At 43.5% G+C, this 18431-nt stretch overlaps 1 protein-coding gene across 6 annotated transcripts in view; it reads right to left on the bottom strand.

Annotated features, from left to right (window-relative positions):
* MGMT (O-6-methylguanine-DNA methyltransferase) overlaps positions 1 to 18431 on the bottom strand; it is a 728754-nt gene that overhangs the window by 613052 nt on the left and 97271 nt on the right. The window contains exon 2 of one of the 6 annotated variants that reach the window (XM_073595732.1): positions 4717 to 4742. The exons of the other annotated variants lie outside the window; for them this stretch is intronic. The gene's annotated coding sequence lies outside the window, so the exon portion shown is untranslated. The remainder of the gene's footprint in view (positions 1 to 4716; positions 4743 to 18431) is intronic. 6 annotated transcript variants of the gene reach the window in all.

Consider the following 18431-nt stretch of genomic DNA (forward strand, 5'->3'; position numbering starts at 1 on the left):
TTTTCACTTTTTTGGACGTTATACATATGTTTTTACCTATTATGTGGTACAAAAGCTATATTTTTGCCTGATGTGTTTATTTTAAAGAGTTAATGTCAGAAAACACACTCGTGAGCAGTGCTTACAGGGCTGTGGCCTCTAGTCACATGATTCTGTGCTAGAAAACCTCGATGGCCTGTACAAGGGGGCAGGGGCAGGAATGCCTGGCATTAACAAGTCTCTGGAGATAGTGTTCCTGGAATATCAGGTTATCAGCATTAAAGACATTTCAACAGTGTTGGATGAAAAACAGAAGTCTTGGACAAGTAGGCTGGGTTTTATCCCATGCATTTCTTTGTTTGATTTTCACTGAAATGTGGCTATGACCAAAACTGCAAATGTAAATAAACGTATTTATATAGTTTGGAATGGCCCTTATAACAAAACAAAACCCATAATTCTATTTCTTTGTCAAGCTTTCTTTTCCTTTAATACATTATTGAAATAGTCTTCAACCGGGACCCAGTATTTTCCCAGACTTTTTTTTTTCCCTCTCTCTCTCTCTATAGCACTTCATATCCTAGAGGTGTCCTTTGAAAAATAAATCCTATTATCACAGAATCTGTAGGGTGCCTTTTTTTTGCCACTTATCAAAATAACTGTAAAAAAAGCATTCTCAAGGTATTTTACCAGGACATGTTATGAGAAGGCTGTGTCTCTGGGCAGTTAAAGGCAGCATTAGCACCACACACACAGACGCACAAACTAGAAAGGAGTTGTTTTCCCTAATATATAGTTATTGTAAACTCGCATAAATATTTATGATTTCTAAGCCTTTGAAAAGCACACTCAACAGGTCCTGCATTCGTTCAGGCATGTATTAAAAAAAAAAAAAAAAAAAAAAAAAGCATTGAGCAGTATGGTTATTAAAATGAAAATCGCACAACCCTATTATTACAAAAGTCTGCCTGCAGAAGAGAACAAGGTGACATAAGCAAGCAAGTTTATCCATTGTCGATCGTCTGCCGCGTCTGGAGAAACCCATTCCAATCTTCTTCATTTAGATGTGCATAAGTTTACAAATGCTTATATTTTTCTCATGCTGGAATATAATTATCTATCATTAACATGCTGGACCAGAATGGAATCAGAGACGTCTAGTCAAACATTTTAGTAATGCATATTAAAAAGGCACAACATTTTTGTTTTCTTTTGGCCTCCAGTTTAGTTTTTGGAGGCCAAACGGTTGTTCTTGTTCCTTATTTGACACTGCAAAAAAGATGTCTGTCATAAACTACATTTCAAAAAGTGTAAATTGCTGCCAAACCAAGCTTCCGACAAGACCTGTGCTCGTAATTACATTGTATGAAATATCATTAACCACTTGCTTACTGGGCACATGCACCCCCCTTCCTATCGAGGCCAAATTTTCAGCTTTCAGTGCTGTCACTCTTTGAATAACAATTGTGCGCTCATGCAACTCTGTACCCAGATTAAATTTTTATCATTTTTTCCATACAAATAGAGCTTTCTTTTGGTGGTATTTAATCACCACTAGGTTTTTTTTTGTTTTGTTTTTTGCTAAACAAACAAAAAAAGGCAAAAAAAATTTAAAAAAACAAAACATTTTTCATAAAATTTGTTATAAAATTTAGCCAAAGGTTAATTTTTCTCCTTCACTTTTGTGCGCTAATGAGGCTGCACTGATGGGCACCGATAGGCATTGATAAGGCGGCACTGATAGGTGGCACTGATGACTCTGCACTGATAGGTGGCATAGATGGGCACTGATAGGCAGCACTAATAGGTGGCACTGATGATGAGGCACTGATTGGCAGCACTGATGGGCACTGGTTAGCAGCACTGTGTGGGACCGATGTCCCTTTCACAGAAGCCGGTAATCGGCTTGTTGTTTTCTGTCAGTGTGAGGGGGGGGGAGCAGATTACTGGCTTCTGTTTACATTATGTGATTGGCTGACAGCTGATCACGTGGTAAAGAGCCGTGATCGCCCCCTTACTCCCAAGGGCAGCACGAGCACGGGAGGACGTCCATGTACGCCCTCCCGACAATTTAAGCCCACCCTGTAGCCGTCTTTCGGCTATAGCGCAGGCTTCAAGTGGTTAAAGGTCCAGCTGACTTCTAGTCCATTCTCATTGTTTTCAATCTCAAGCCCCGAAAGGGATGGGGGGTGTTTTTGGACCCTTGAAATGAATTGGTTACTCTTTGGATTGACCCCCTGACTTTTATTGGAATAAAGCCATATTTGGACCCCTTAGCACTGTGCTTTAAGCTGCAATTTTGTTACCTTCAACTACAAGCCAGGGAGAGCGAGAAGATTCTCTGGAAACCAGATTACTCACATCAACATTAATACTTTAAGATAATAAGATAACCTTACCGGTCCAGTGGTATTTTTCAACTTTTTCAACTCTACATTTCAAGTTACTGCAGCACTGGGTAGTACTGGAGCGTGGGTATTATTTTAGAAATGGACCATTTTCACTAATAGGAGCACCTTTTTACCACCCAGTAATCATAACACCCTTATCCCTCAGTACCTGCCTAAATCTATGTAGCCCAAAACCTCATTGAATTTTTTGCAGAGGGTGGTAGTCGGAGGACAAGGGTAGATTGTAAAAGTTGTTTTAAGAATTAATACCCTGTTTCACCGAAAATAAGACCTAGCGTGATTGTCAGTGATAGCTGCAATATAAGCCCTACAACCCAAATAAGCCCTACCCTGTTTCCCCAAAAATAAGCCCTACCCTGAAAATAAGACCTACAAGGACTTTAACTAGGGCTTATTTGGTGGGTAGGGCTTATATTGCAGCCATCACCGACAATCACGCTAGGTCTTATTTTCGGGGAAACAGGGTAGCAATTATGGATACAGTGACTGCCTACCAGGAGAGGGCTAGAAAAGGAGGACAGTAAAGATAAAAAAAATACATAACTTCTTCCCAACATCATCAAGCAATTATACTTAAAAAAAAACACATTTTTGAGATTTTTAGTCCATAGCTGTAACAAACTAGTGGTAATTGTTGGTAAAACTGGGCTTTATAAATTGAACACTATAATATCACTCCCACGCATACAAACTTTTACTAAAATCCTGCCATGAGAGAAACATGAAAGATTCTATTGTTAAGCTCTCCTACGGACAATGCTAGTTACCTGCCTGGATGTCATGCTGAAGTCTATTTTAATATTTTGAATAAACAACCCAGAACAAGTAAGCAGAACTTTCAGTTGCTGATCTGCACATTTTTCCAGGTCAATGACTCTATGTACACACAAACTAGGTCGAGCACCAGCCGCGGGAAAGCGCAAAACAGATCAAAATTGCGGCCACGTTTTGCGGCCGTTGTTCTATCAGAAAGCTGCTACCCATCAGAAAATCCAACATTAGTGACGTTTCGTGCGGCCATCTCGGTACACCCACACTCGTCCGCAGTAAGCCTACAGACTGAAGTCGCCAAGCGGACATCTTTTTAAACCCATCGGAGTCTTGCACTTCACACTTATTTTTACAAGTAAACTCAGCTTATATAGTGAAATACAGTATTTAGAAATCCATCAACTGTTTTGATATTGAATTTTAAAAGCATCTTTGTTCTGTCAGATTAGCAAAACAGTCACACGGACTTCCAAATACTGTATTTCATTAGATAAGCTCAGTTAACTGGTAAAACTAAGTGTGAAATGCAAGACTTCAGTGGGTGTAAAAAGATGTCCGCTTGCCGCCTTCTGACTATAGGCTTATGCAGGTGTACCAAGATGGCTGTGCCGGAAATGTCACTTCCGTTACATATTCTGATGGGTAGCGGCTTTTTGACAGGACACCGGTGGTCAAAACATTCCTATCCTGAACATGATTCTTCTGCATTCAGGAGAGGGAGGTTGAACCTCCCCAAACCGCAGCACCTTCTAAACTCCTGTAAAAACCTATGTGTGCGTGGGCACATAGGTTTTCATGGCATTGAGTTTAGGAGCTTTGGCAAAAAAACAGCCAAAAACACCAAAAAAAAAAAAAAAGAAATACCAGTTGAGTTTAGGAGCGTTGGAAAAAAAGACACTAAAAGCTCCTAAACTCAGTTTAGAAGCTGTAGTGTACAAGAGCCCTAATGCCCCGTACACACGGTCGGACATTGATCGGACATTCCGACAACAAAATCCTAGGATTTTTTCCAACGGATGTTGGCTCAAACTTGTCTTGCATACACACGGTCACACAAAGTTGTCGGAAATTCTGATCGTACTGAACGCAGTGACGTAAAACACGTACGTTGGGACTATAAACGGGGCAGAAGCCAATAGCTTTCTTCTCTTAATTTATTCTGAGCATGCGTGGCACTTTGTGTATCGGATTTGTGTACACACGATCGGAATTTCCGACAACGGATTTTGTTGTCGGAAAATTTTATAGCAAGCTCTCAAACTTTGTGTGTCGGAAACTCCGATGGAAAATGTGTGATGGAGCCCACATACGGTCGGAATTTCTGACAACAAGGTCCAATCACACATTTTCCGTTGGAAAATCCGGCTGTGTGTACGGGGCATAATATTGATTTACATTCTTGAGACGGAAAGGGTCAGCTCCACGGTACATGTCACTCACATTACACAGGAGAAACCTATAAACGTTCATATCACTGGCAGATTTTATGTCCACCATCAATATAAAAGGACAATATTTTTACAATCTACAATTAAAAAAAAAAAAAACAACACACCTTTTCCTCCCAAGCACTGTCTGCAGCTGCCAAAAACACAATTATTGTAAAAGAAAGGACAATTATGCATATAGTTAACTTTATGCCCTCGAGTTAAAATCTACACTTAGCTATCTGGACAAAAGGTAAGACTAGGATCGCATTGGCTCACAGTATATTTGCAGTTGGTTAGTCAAGAGCGCTCTTTGGAGGTTATTAAATTTTTTCATCACGGCCAAAGAAGCGGCATGCCACTCATGGTAAGAAATGCAAATACACAAATAAATTAGGTTCTATAACCGGGAAGACTTATTACCCTTACTGTTTGCTAAGCATTAATAAAATGTGAAGACAGAGCCCTCCTTGTAAAATGTGAAATATATACCCATATACATTTGCTGCATGCCTAATTATTGTGTAAATTGTCTTTGTATTATACATACAGGCATACATTTATCACAGCAATCTAGCAACATAATAGAAGAAGCAGTTACATCAGTGAAGCTCGCATTTCTATTTCTGCTTTCCAGCTACGTGGTAGAAAGTCTTTTAAATAAGCGACATAAAGGATCAGATTGAAACGTCTATTACTGACTGTACAAAACAGCCCAAGTATCAAATCTACTCAAGCCAGGATCACGTCTATTAATTTTGTCAGAGATGCTTACTGTATTTCCTTGTGGTTTATTTATGGATATTTTACAAATATAGAGCAGAGCTACAACTGAGTTTTCAGGTCCCTGACCAATAATAACAATTTAAAGTAATAATGCCCTGATATACTTCCCAGTACCACGCGTTTCACCTCCACTAGCTTCTTCCACTCTACAGACTTTGCATCAATTTGTTTTACAAATTACCAGCTCAAAAATCTGACAACTGATATTTCCATTTTCTCAAGGCAATCCGGAAGAAAATGTATTTTAAGTTGGCGCAGAAGACACACCAGAAAAGAAAAATCAGGCTAAAATTATGATTTATGTGTCTTGTGAAATTCGCTGCAGTACAATGTGTTCAATCTCTGTGTCATTCTTCTGTAGGTTATCAAAATAAATTCTTTCAAGTCTGTTAAAAAATTAAATGATATCAAAAATATTATGCAGGAAAGAAAAAAAAAAAGTTGTTGAGGGAGCCCGTCACCCAAGGGAAAAAATCTATATCCATAATATAAATTTTATTTAGCATCTTACACATCGTGTATCTTTTAGAGAAGATAAGGTCTCATGTCACCTATCAGAGGACAATGCACACAGGTACCACATGTAAATTAACTAGAAGTGATATGTTAAAGTGGACCTTCAGTCATTTTTTCAACTTTCCATCTATTAAATCTTCTGCCCTTGTTGTTTTAATTTTGGGTAGTAAAACATTTTTTTTTCTGCCAGTAAAATCCTTATACAGCCCACTTCCTATTTCTTGTCTGGTAAAAAGCCTAGACTTATGACAACATGCACAGCTCTCTCTCTCACTCTTGTGAGTTTGCCAGAAAGGGAGGGGGGATGAGTCATAAGAGGGCCAATCAGAGTTGCATGGCTGCAGAGCTGGAGGTGTGCCTCTGTGTGTCAGAAACCATGAATCAGACCGAGACAGAAGTGCAGTACGTCCGACGATGCCAAGAGCGTTCCTCTGGACCGTACCCTTTCCAATGCATCAGGTACTGTATGCGTCCACGGAACCTACGGGAGTCAACAATGGACTGTACTTCATACCCCTCATGGTTCTCAACCTGTACAGGATGAGGATGAGGCACCGAGGTGGTAAAGTGGGTGCAGGCTAAAGGTTTTAATAAGGAGACATGAAATACCGTATTTATCGGCATATAACACGTACTTTTTTCCCTTTAAAATCAGGGGAAAATCGCGGGAGCGTGTTATAAGCCGATCCCCTGCGATCCCCCGCTGACTGAGCAGAGCGATCGCCGACCGTGATTTGAAAATGGCGCCACCGGCGCGGAAATACACAGAGCCGGTCCTCGGCTCTTCTCGGCCACTTTCGGCTTCACTCGAGCGCCGCCCGAACCTAGCCGAGTGTACTCAGCTAGGTTCGGCTAGCTCTGCTCACAGTCACGCCCATCCCGGGCGGGACTACGAGTGGAGCCGAAAGTGGCCGAAAGTGAACGAGAGCCGCCGAGAAGAGCCGAGGAGCGGCTCTGTGTATTTCATGTCACTGCAGTTTAACTGCAGCCTGGGCAAGGCTGCAAAAGGACACAGAAAAGCTTCAGATCGGCACTGGCAAAGCTGCAAGGCTGCAAATGGACACTGATAAGGCTGCAAATGACACCAAGGCTGCTGACTGCAAGGCTGCAAATGACTGCAAGGCTGCAAATGACACCAAGGCTGCTGACTGCAAGGCTGCAAATGACACTGGACAAGCATGCAGATGGACGCTGTGCAAGGCTGCATTGATGGGCATTTAAATGTAATTTTTTTTTTTCTTAAAACATTTTTTTCCTTATAATTCCCTCCTAAACTTGGGGTGCGTGTTATACGCCGGCGCGTGTTATACAAGATACTCCTATTAGAAGGAAGGCCAAATGCGTAAGCCACTGCATTAATCCTGCAAAGAATACAGAAATGCCCAATAAACCGAGGTGCAAACTTCAGAGAGGGAACACGAAGTCGGAGGTTGCGAGATGACAGCCAGACCCTGTGCCCAACCTGGTAGTAAGGCGCAGGCAGGCGTCTGCGGTCAGCATGGAGTCTGTACCTATCATTAGCATGTCGCAAAGCCTCCTGGACTTGTGCCCAAGTGGAATACTCTGCGGAACAAATGAGTCAGGCAACATGGAAGGTTGGAAACCATAGTTCGCCATAAACGGGGACAATCAGGAAGCAGAATTTAAGGCACTATTGTGGGCAAACTCCGCCAATGGTAAGAGGTCTGACAGGTTGTTATGATGGTCAGAAATATAGCAATGTAGGAATTGCTCCGAGGACTGATTGGCTCACCCCATTAGACTGTGGGTGATACGCAGAGGAGAAAACAAGCTGAATTCCCAACTGTGCACAAAAGGCTCGCCAGAACCGGGACACAAATTGACTACCCCTGTCCAAGACATCACCTTGGGTAGCCCATGTAAGCGAAAAATCTCCCGAGCTAAAATGGAAGCCAGTTCATTAGAAGTGGGCAACTTCTTTAGTGGAATACAATGAGACATTTTCGAGAACCGGAGTTGGGTAACTCCACAATGAAATCCATAGACAGATGGGTCCAGGGCCTCTCTCTATTGGGTATGGGTTGTAGGAGGCCCACTGGAAGGTGTCGAGGAGTCTAACTCTGAGCACACATGGAACAGGCAGCTACGAAGGCGGTTACATCAGCACATATACTAGGCCACCAGAATTGTTGGGAAATGGCCCAAAAGAGTTGATTCTTCCCAGGGTGGCCAGCAGCTTTCGGAAAATGGTAAGTCTGTAGTGCGGCAGTACGGAGACTCTCTGGGACAAAGCAGCGGTCACAAGGTTTCTCAGGAGGAGCATGGACCTGAGCAGCAAGAATTTTGCCACCCAAAGGAGAAGTGAGACTGGTGCGAACCGTAGCCAGAATACAATCAGGAAGAATCACAGGTACCGGAACCAACTCCATCTTGGAAGTGGAGGAAAATTGTCGTGACGAAGCGGGTACCGGGTAAGAATGAGACAATGTAATCTCGGTGACTTCAACATCCCTGTTAACATTAATGCCCTTTACACACGGTCGGACATTGATCGGACATTCCGACAACAAACTCAGTGGATTTTTTCTGACGGATGTTGGCCCAAACTTGTCTTGCATACACACGGTCACACAAAGTTGTCGGATAATCCGATCGTTCTAAACGCGGTGACGTAAAACACGTACGTTGGGACTATAAACGGGGCAGTAGCCAATAGCTTTCGTCTTTTAATTTATTCTGAGCATGCGTGGCACTTTGTGCGTCGGATTTGTGTACACACGATCAGAATTTCCGACAACAGATTTTGTTGTGTGATGGAGCCCACACGCGGTCGGAATTTCCGACAACAAGGTCCTATCACACATTTTCCGTCAGAAAATCCGACCGTGTGTACAGGGCATTACACTACTATTACTTCTAAACCTCTCAATCTAACCTCATCTATTGACCTGTTGCAATGGATACTGGCTCCTACTCCAACGGCAACACCCTTGACCTTGTCTTCTCCTATCTGTGCACTCCGTGCAACCTTTCCAACAACCCTCTCCCAATCTCTGATCACCACCTTATTAGTTTTGCTCTCTCCCTGTCTTCCACCTCCTCTCCCTCCAACCGCCTAACAGTAACACGTACAAACCTTCACCACCTCAACCCTTCTCTTCTCTACTCTGCTACTGATCACCTCTATGACAAAATCTCACCCCTGTCCTGCCCCAACCTAGCCACTTTCATCTACAACAGCTCACCGTCTTCCTCAATAGACAAGCTTGCCCCCCTCACTACATGCAGAATTAGGACCCGACTGCTACAACCCTGGCAAACAGACGACACCAGAAGTCTCAGAAAACGTAGCCGCGTTCTTGAGCGTCTGTGGCATAAGACTAAGTTCCAGGAAGACTTCACATAATATAAATCTGCCCTCCTAAAATACTATTCCTGACTCCACACTGCCAAACAGACCTACCTACTTTATCAAACCCATTAACACCTTCTCATCCAGTCCACATCAACTGTTCTCTACCTTTAACACTCTACTCTGTCCTCCACTGCCTCCACCCTCTAATTCACTCACTGCCCAGGAGATCGCCAATCACTTCAAAAATAAGATTGATACAATTCATGAGGAGATCTCCAAAGTGCAAAAACCTCCCCCATGCAACACCCTATGCACACAGATACAATCATTACTTCCCTCATTCAACCTTGATACTATTAATGAGGTTGCTAAACTTTTAACTAACACTCTTCTAAACACCGGCCCTCTGGATCCTGCTCCCTCGCAAATGCTACGCTCACCCTCTGACTCAATTCTACACTCTCTAACTAGCATTTTCAACCTCTCCCTCTCCTGTGGCATCTTCCCAAACTCTCTAAAACATGCGCTAGTCAACCCCATACTTAAAAAGCCCTCACTGGACCCCACCAATCTACGTCCAATCTTCTTACTTACTTCTCCTCCAAACTTCTTGAAAGACTGGTCTACAACCAACTGAGCGACCATCTGGCCATGAATAAACTTCTTGATCCCCCTCAGTCCGGATTTCGCCCTCAACACTCCACGGAAACTGCTCTCCTTAAACTCTCAAATGACCTACTAACGGCTAAAACCAGTAGACACTATTCTGTACTACTTCTCCTGGATCTCTCTGCTGCCTTTGACACAGTGGACCACCCCCTCCTCCTCAATAAACTCCACTCCTTTGTCTCTGTGCCTGTACTCTTCACTGGTTTTCATTCTACCTATCCCACCAATCCTTCAGTGTCACTTACAACTCTACTTCCTCCTCTCCCTTTCTCCGTTGGGGTCCCCCAAGGTTCTGTTCTTGGACCTCTCCTTTTCTCTATCTACACCACCTCCCTGGGTGAGTTGATTGCCTCCCATGGCTTTAAATATCATCTCTATGCTGATGACACCCAAATCTATCTTTCCACCCCCCAGCTCTCTCCATCTGTCTCCTCACGCATCACCAACTTACTAGCAGACATATCAGCCTGGATGTCACATCACTTCCTCAAACTCAACCTTTCCAAAACCGAGCTCATAATATTTCCTCCCTCAGGTGCCACTTTCCCTGATTTCTCTGTCAATATCAACAGCTCAACTATCAACTTGTCCCCCCACGCCAAGGTCCTAGGCGTAATCCTGGACTCTGAACTAACCTTTTGGCCCCACATTATAACGCTATCCAAAATTTGCTGCCTCAGCCTCCGCAACATCTCCAAGATACGCCCCTTCCTAACCAATGTCACCACAAACCTTCTAATCCACTCCCTGGTCATCTCCTGCCTCGACTATTGCATTGGATTAAACAGGCTATCCCCACTTCAGTCCATCATGAACGCTGCTGCCAAGCTCATCCACCTAACAAACCGCTGAACGTTTGCTACACCCCTCTGCCAATCCCTCCATTGGCTGCCACTCAGCCAACGAATTCAATTCAAGGTACTAACTATAACTTACAAAGCCACCCACAACCTGGCCCCCCAGCTACATCACTAACCTAGTCTCAAAATACCAACCTAATAGTTCTCTTTGCTCCTCCCAAGACCTCCTGCTCTCAAACTCCCTTGTCACCTCATCCCATGCTTGCTTTCAGGACTTCTCCAGAGCCTCTCCCATCTTCTGGAATGCTCTACCCCAATCTGTCCGATTTTCTCTTACTTTATCAACTTTCAGACGATCCCTGAAAACTCACCTCTTCAGAGAAGCCTATTTGGCCCCCACCTAACAACTGTACATTTATCTTCTCAATCAGCACATCGCCCACAGTTATTGCCTCTTGTATCTCTTGACCTTCCCTCTTAGATTGTACGTTCTAAGGATCAGGGCCCTCTGATTCCTACTGTATTAAAGTGTATTGTATTTGTACTGTCTACCCTCAAGTTGGCGCTATATAAATCCTGTATAATAATAATAAATTGAAACTTGACAAGAAAAGAGCCCATCGCAGGTTTCTGGAAGAGAGGCGTTTAGCTTCAGACAAGAATGTGAGATTCTTATGGTCAGTAAGAATGAGAACCGGCACAGTGGTACCTTCGAGGAGATGTTTCCATTCTTTCAGAGCTAAAATGATTGTTAACTGCTTCCTGTCACCATAATTGCACTCCGCAGGTGACAATTTCTTGGAAAAGTAGCCATAAGGATGCATAGCGCTCTCAGAGGTAGAACGTTGAGACAGAAGGGCGCCAACTCCAGTCTCAGAAGCATCAACCTCAAGGATAAAAGGTAACATAGGATCAGGATGTGTCAACAAAGGAGCAGAAACAAAGGCAGCCTTGAGACTCTCAAAGGCCTTAATGGACTTCGGAGATCAACTCTGTGGGTTACCGTCCTTTCTGGTCATATCAGTCAGGGGCTTGACAAGAGACGAGAAGTTATGAATAAACTTCCGATAATAGTTGGCAAAGCCAAGAAAACGCTGCAGAGGATGTAAACCCACGGGTTGGGGCCACAGTAAGCCTGCTATAAGCTTCTCTGGGTCCATCGAAAAACCAGCAATGGAAATGACATAACCCAGAAATTTAACCTGTTCACAATGGAATTCGCACTTCTCCAATTTACAATAGAGATTGTTCTCTTTTCGTTTCTGAAGCACACGACAGACATCTGTGTGGTGGCTCTCCAGGGACTTGAAAAATATGAGGATATTGTTGAGATAAACCACCACACATAACTGCAACAAATCTTGGAGGACATCATTAATAAATTCCTGGAAAACTGCTGGGGCGTTACAAAGGCCAAAAGGCATTACGAGGTACTCACTTATGGCCTGTTCTGGTATTAAACGCAGTTTTCCACTCATCGCCCTCCTTAATGCTCACGAGATTGTATGCCCCTCTCAAATTATGCTTCGTGAAAACCGTTGCTCCCTTGAGGCGGTCAAATAACTCCGTAATCAATGGAATCGGATAGGCATTCTTATTCGTGAAATGATTGAGACCCCTATAATCGATACAAGGTCTCAGTTCACCACTCTTCTTCTTCACAAAGAAGAAACCAGCACCAGCAGGAGACGCGGATTTGCAGATGAAACCTCGAGAACGTGCTTCTGCATACTCCTCCATGGCCTTATCCTCCAAGACCGACAAAGAGTAAACCCGGCCATGAGGGAGTATGGTACCAGGTTGAATGTCAATTGCGCAATCATATGACCAGTGTGGAGGCAAACTACCGGCTCGACCTTTGTCAAAGACATCGCTAAAATTGCAGCATTCCTCCGGCAGGGAGGAGAGTGAAGAGGTGCACAAGACCTTGGCTACCTTCTGGAAGCTTGTCTTACTGCATTGTGGCGACCAGGAGAGAACCTCAACACGGAGCCACTTAAAAGAGGGGTTGTGCCTCTGTAATCAAGGATAACCAATAAACAGGGGAAACTTAGCTGAGGAAACAACTTGGAATTGGATTATCTCATGGTGAAGAGCCCCTATGGCCATGGACAACAGAACAGTCTCATGAGTCACATGGGCAGGCTGTAGAGGTCTCCCATCAAGAGCCTCACTGTCAAGTGAAGTGTCACGCAACTGCAGCGGAGTGCTTCAATACAAAGGCAGCATCAATGAACACGCCTGCAGCCCCAGAGTCGATTAGAGCCTGTATCTCGACGGACAACTCAGCCCAAGAAAGGGTAACCGAAACCAAGGTCTTATCCTTCTGGATAACTGGGGTCGAAACACCACCTAAGGTCTGTCCGTGACAGGACCTCAAGGTTCAGGCGTTCTCTGGATGGGTAGGACAAGATTTCAAAAAGTGACCTGCCTGGCCATAATAAATACACAATCTCTCACTCCTCCTAAGGGTTCTCTCATCCGCAGAGAGACCTGTGAAGCCCAAGTGCATGGGTTCACCTTCACTGACCGACTCAGTACCAATAGGCATGGGAGGTGAGGGAGGCAAGGGTGGGACTGCAAAGCTCGGAGACAAATGTACAGGAGACTTCCACAAGTGCTCCTTAAAAGAGAGTCTTTCTCTGAGCCTGGAGCCAATGAGGATGGCAAACGTAATCAACTTCTCCAGCTCAGTGGGTATATCTCAGGCTGCTATCTCATCCATGAGAAAAAGCAGCCACGAGGGTCTCATTGTTCCAAGTAACCTCTGCTGCCAGAGTACGGAATTCATTGGCGTAATCAGCAACAGTTCTCGTACTCTGTCTGATGGACCTCAGGCACTTGGGAGCAGAAGCGGAGCATGCAGGAACATCAAACACCCTTTTAAAAGAAGCCACAAACTCAGGGTAACTCAAGATAACAGGTTTTTGCATCTCCCATAGAGGGTTTGCCCAGGCCAAGGCTCTCTCAGAAAGCAAAGATATCACGAAACCTACTTTGCTTCAGTCTGCGGGAAACACCTGGGGCAGCATCTCAAAGTGTATCTCAACCTGGTTGAGAAACCCTCTGCATTGGACTGGATCATTCCCAAATCGATGAAGAAGCGGAGCGGAACCAGACATAGCTCTTATAGATGTAATACTCAAGTCGGGTGCTTGCAGAGAAACTGGAGCAGCAGCAGGCCCGGCCTGCAACACAGGTTGTACCGGAGTAGCCACAGTGGGAGATTCTAGGTGAACTCAGGAGCGTTTGTTAGGCCATGGCAAACTGATCCATGCGGTGATCCTGCTCATCCAATCTGGAATAAATATTAACAACTGTGGATTGACTGCATCTTCTGAATTAATGGCCTTAGCCTACTGTCAGAAACCATGAACCAGACCGAGACAGAAGTACAGTTAAATCGCACTTGTTTATTAATAAAAGTAAATAGAACAAACGTAGTCAAAACATAGCCAAAGTTCGGTAACCGGAATGGATAGTCAGACAAGCCAGAAAGTCAGGAAGCCAGGGTACAGCGTAGTGGAACAGCAAGCAGGATCTGGAGCCAGAAGGAATGTCAGCCAAGCAAGTCTTTTAACAGGAACACAGGAGATAGTATCTGTGATGTTGACCAAGGCGAAGGCAGAGATTAACTGGGCTGGACAGCTTAAGTAGGCAGGACTGACGAGCAGGATATCATCAACAGGTGAGTCACTGTGGAGAGATAGGAGCTGGCAATTAGCCGACAGCCAGCTCAGAGAAGGAAGGGCTGAGCCCAGCCCTGACACTGTGTAAATCCAGGAAGTGAACAGACAGCAGCTTCAGCTGCCCACAGTTAAAATGGATGCAGCCAGACTTAGTGGAGGGAGATTTCTGCAGCATATTTGGCAAATACAGAATCACAGTATATATAAAATAATATGCAAAGGGGTTGGAGGGAAGTTTCAGAATGGCAAAGATGTTTTTATTACACATTATATGAGCAGACTGCAGTTCCTCTGTAATGTTTAGGTGGCATTACACATAGTTCCCAACATGCCCTCTAATGGAGGGACTGTCCCTTCTACATCTATCTGCCCCTCTATCTTCCTTGGCCATTCTTGATATGCAGAACTGATACAGTTTGTAGATAATAGAACGAATTGTCAAATGTGATTACCTAGTATGTTCATCTAGCCACTAAATTATTGATTTGGAATTTAAAAATTATATTTGTATAAAGGGAAAGCCATGGTGAAATAGTCACTAGTGGGATAAAAGTATATCTATACCCTATCAAGGGTCTCAAACTGGCGGCCCTCCAGCTGTTGGGGAACTACAAGTCCCATCATGCCTCTGCCTATGGGAGCCCTGCTTGTAACTGTCAGCCTTGCAATGCCTCATGGGAATTGTAGTTCTGCAACAGCTGGAGGGCCACCAGTTTGAGACCCCTTCCCTAGGGCAAAGAAATATAATTTATTGGAGTTTACAAGTCCCATAATGTGTTGGCTGTATTCGTTTCCTTTTTTTTTAAGACTACATTTTTTGCAAATAGAGAAAAAATATTTGCTGATCCTGCCAGTAACGTTATGTCCTTGTAACTTCCTGTGAACTGAAATTTTAATCAATGTTATCAGATATTTTCTGTGTACTACTACAAAGCAAAGGCCCTGTATGTGGTGGAGATAAGGACGGTTTGTTGTCTAAATAAGGAGAGCAAGGCTTCTCCTCTATACAATGCAGTAAGTGAGCACTGTCAAGCTATGGCAAAAGTGTGCTATTGGCATGATCACTAAGTAAAATTGTCAAGTTCCAATTTTTTAATCCATGTTCTACTAAAAATGTGTTTTTGTCGGTGTCCCAGACAGCAATAAAGGCTCTAACTTGTCCCATTCTTAAAGGGGCTGTAGTTGGGCTTCAACTTTAACTATGAATAGAGAAGAGTGTAAGTTCCAATTTTACATACCACACAGGAAAGAATATTTTAGTTTTATGTAAATGAAACCAAGAAGAGAGGCGGGGCGGTGAGCTCACAATCACCACCTCTTTCACAGCCCGCTTTGAGGAAATGCAGTGTGTTCTCTGGATGGCATCTGTGCTGAGCGAGTGACCTCCTGTGTTTACTAAGCAGCAGGGCAGCCGCAGCACAGGACCCAAATGTTATTGGCAATCACTGTAGTTGTGGTGCCTACTACAGTGATTCCAGCTTCCATGCTGATCCATGTATCCGTGAAGTCACATATCTGCGTACCTGTCTTTGTACCAACGATCGGGACCTGAGACTCCCGGTTCCCGGTCACCTGATCGCTGTGATAGCTTCTGACTGGCTATCAGAGTGATCAGTTACTGTATAGCCCGCCCATATGTTTTCTTTCTCTTCCGAAGGGAGAGAAAGATACATTGCATCTTTCTCTCCTTGCAGGAGAGAAAGATGTAAACTAATGCCGCGTACACACGGTCAGACTTTTCGGCTACAAAAGTCCGACAGCCTGTCCGACAGACTTTCGACGGACTTTTGGTGGACTTTTGGCGGACTTGCGGCAGACTTTCTTACGAATGGACTTGCCTACATACCATCACACAAAAGTCAGACAGATTCGTACGTGATGACGTACACCGGACTAAAATAAGGAAGTTGATAGCCAGGAGCCAATAGCTGCCCTAGCGTGGGTTATTGCCCGTCGGACAAGCACACAGACAAGCGGATTTCTGGGTCCAGCGTAATTACGACGTAAAGATTTGAAGCATGTTTCAAATCTAAAGTCCGTCAAATTTGAGGCTGGAAAAGTCCGCTGAAAGTCCAGGGAAGCCCACACACGATCGGATTGTCAGCCAGCTTTAGTCCGTCGGCGTCCGTTGGACTTTTGTAGACGAAAAGTCCGACCGTGTGTACGCGGCATAAAGTATAAAACCCCCAAATAATAAAGAAAATAAATAAAGAAAAAAATAGCTAGATCAAGGTTTGATCTAGGTCAGTGTCAAGGTTAGTGTTAGGGTCAAAGGTCAGGGTCAGTATATTTTGTGTTTTATTTTTTTAAAGCATTTTTTAAACTAGTATCGATGTCAGTTAGTCAAATAATAAAATTTTAGTTTCATCTTGCCAGCTTAATGCTGCATTCACACTTCAGCATTTTGAATTGCGGCAGATTTGCCGCGAATCTGCCTGTGATTTGAAAATCGCTAAAGTGTGAATGGCAAATCGCGGAACTCGCATTTGAGAAGCCATTCATGGCATCTGAAATGCGAGTCCCGCGATTTGTCATTCACACATCGCCACTTTGAAATCGCGGGCAGATTTGCGGCAAATCTGCCCTCAATTAATAATGCTGAAGTGTGAATGCAGCCTAAACGCACCTTGAAGAGTCTGAGACCACATGGAAAAAATGTGTTATGGTCAGATAAAATTGATGTATTTAGCCTCAACATAAAACGATATGTCTGGCGAAAATTCAATACAGCTCACCATCCAAATAACACCATTCCTACAGTAAAGAATGGAGGTGGTAATATCCTGTTATGGGTGTGTTTCTCTGCAATAGGGACTGGAGCACTTGTCAGGATAGAGGAAAAATGGATGGGGCAAAATACCGTCAAATTCTTAAGGAAAATCTGCTGCCCTCTGCAGGAATAAGGTTTACCTTCCAACGTGACAATGACCCAAAGCACACGCAAAAAAAAAATGACCACACAGTGGTTGTCTCTCAAGTAGTATCCCGGGGTCACCAAGATAAAGACATCAAGAAGAGAGTCCCACAATGGTGTAGTAACGTTTGGCAAACAATAAATTTTATTAAAAGGAATCAGAGTATGGGACGGGACAGGCACTCTATAGTGATTAGCGGTACGAGCTCGCCGCTCGTCGGATCTCCACACATTGCCATTGTTTTTATGTGAGTACTCTGATTAGTTTTAATAAAATTTATTGTTTTCCAAACGTTACTACACCATTGTGGGACTCTCTTCTTGATGTCTTTATCTTGGTGACCCCGGGATACTACTTGAGAGATGAATGCCCCCAGAGGAGATAAGCCAGGATAGGATCTAACTAGTATCGCTCCCACGATTGGTTGATGCTGTGGTTTTGCTAGATAAGGGTCGCCATGCCCATTATTGGCTAAAGCGAATACCCCATTACCTTCAGGTAAGGGGCCACTGCCCAGCATTGCGTGCTGTGTTGCATGAAGAAAGGACACACATCACAACTGTTATCAGTCACTTTAATTTACTCTCAATGGATCACTGTTTATACACACTATTTGGACTTTATTAACCTTCAGTGGATCACTTTTTTTTTTCTGCACGTGGATTTGTGGACTTTATTTGTTGAATATCACAAGGTTCCAGTCAAACTGTCACTTGTATTATGTTCATGAGCACAAGTCATGTTTCATCCTCGTTTGTTTGCAATATGCCCGGCTGCACCATATACACCTATTTTTATTAATTTTCTAGCCAGGTATTGCCATTTGATCTTACTGCATCCGTTATGTGTGATTTATTTATGATTATTTTTGCACCAGGTTGTCTATGTTGGTGAATCACGGATTTGTTTAGTAATATACTAGAACCATCATCATAAGTGTGACACAATTACACTATTTATTTATTGATTTATATGTTTTTCCATATTTTTATATACCTTAAGGATTAGCGCAACACCACACTTTTTATCATTTCTAAAATAATAATAATAAATCCAACTTTTATATAATCAGCAAACAAACAGACTGCAAACCACTTTTTTAGTCCATAGTTAAATTGCTGTATATCGAAAAGCCAGTAAGTGAAGTCTGAT

The sequence above is a fragment of the Aquarana catesbeiana genome, linkage group LG08 (genome assembly GCF_042186555.1).
Source record: "Aquarana catesbeiana isolate 2022-GZ linkage group LG08, ASM4218655v1, whole genome shotgun sequence".
Classification (NCBI taxonomy): Eukaryota; Metazoa; Chordata; class Amphibia; order Anura; family Ranidae; genus Aquarana; species Aquarana catesbeiana.